This window comes from Etheostoma spectabile, chromosome 5 (assembly GCF_008692095.1).
Source record: "Etheostoma spectabile isolate EspeVRDwgs_2016 chromosome 5, UIUC_Espe_1.0, whole genome shotgun sequence".
Lineage (NCBI taxonomy): Eukaryota > Metazoa > Chordata > Actinopteri > Perciformes > Percidae > Etheostoma > Etheostoma spectabile.
This window is the reverse complement of record NC_045737.1, coordinates 18,573,411-18,575,000: the sequence shown is the minus strand read 5'-3', so window position 1 is coordinate 18,575,000 and position 1,590 is coordinate 18,573,411.

Genomic DNA, 1,590 nt, shown 5'->3' with positions numbered 1-1,590 from the left:
GGGCATTTGATTCCTTTATTTTCATAGCACAGATGAAGACATGGAAGGGGAGAGTGACTGGAAAATGCCATGCAGCAAAGGGCCGCAGGTTGTAGTCTAAACCCGCAGCCGCTGAGTTGAGGAGTAAACCTCTACATGTGCGCCTGCTTTACCAACTGAGCTAACCCGGCCACACAGGCAGACGACCAAGTTCTAATGTTACCAAAGGTCAAAGGTGACATTTTTCAGAGATTCTTTGGTGCCTTTTGGATTCTGTGGCGCTCAAAGCATGTAACCGTTGTAAAGGTGAAACAGGACACCGGGACTTGAGAGCCACCACCGTCCTTATTTACAGACAACACCAGCTGCTTATCTCGAGTTTTTACCCAGAATTCTAGCAGAGAAGATGGGGGTCCAGATAAGAATAGGCTGACTGGTTAATCACTCTCCGCTCCTGAGTTCAACCAGTCATTCACAGATTCATCCAACTCATCGACTGGGGTTTATTTGGGGTTTAGCTGGTGGCCAACTATGTTAGGATACCTTTTACTATAAAGTACTTGGAGGTAACGAACAAACTGAAAGGTGAGCGAGGTCATGCAGCTTTTATAATCCATTCATAAATAAAGCAGAACAAAGGACTATCATTTTTCCTCATTTTATTTGATGTTGCTTACTGAAAGGAAGTGACTGGGCTGGACTCTCAGCATTAATGTAACTGAGTTTTACCTCATTGTGCTAAGCCTTATAGCAATCCCAGAGGATGGGGGTTGCAGGAGGGGGGCGGCATCTGTTCAAACAAGAGAAGTAAAAAATGCTAAAGAAAATCATCAGGGGGGAAGGATAACAGTCAAGTAATGCAGCAACATTGTTTCTGCCAAAAGAAAGGGCGGGAGGGTGAAGAGGGGTAAAACAGTTGAACCTTTGTAATGGTCTCTTTTAATTGGTCAGCAGAGCGGCACAGATTTTTTTCTTCTTCGGATTTTTTTGTTGTTGGACTTGTTGAAGCTTTGAAGGACTACACAAAGCTATTTGATGACTTGAGAAGGTTTTTTATGTGAATATCTCTGTGTAGACCATCATGAAAGGGGCCCATAGTGAAAATAAGTTGAGCAGTCATACATACCACAACAAGGAGACTTTTATCCACAGTGTCAATAATTTTGGACAAGTTATTCAAACTACTGTTTGTTATCCCCACAAGTCATACATTGTGTTCTGAAGCATTTTGACCCCCACCAAAAAAAAATGCACTAAAAGCTTTTGGTTTGCACTTTGAAGACATGGCTAAAATGCAAATGTGGCTCAACAGCAAGCACATTTATTTGGACACAAATGTCCATTCATTGTGGAGAAAAGTAATCTCTAAATGTTTCATACATTCTGCACAGTCAGCTTTTCGGAGTTGTCCGTGATAACAGTGCAAAATGAGTTACGTGTTCCAACGTGGGCTTCACTTCATACTATTTAGAAGCAATTTAAGGTCACCATCCTTACACACCCAGCAATTATGATAAGTGTTCAACTGAGAAGAAGTGACTCACTTGGTGAACAGAAAGTTGTTTTACAATTAACACGGAGTGGCAGAGGCCAAATGTGAACACCTTTTTT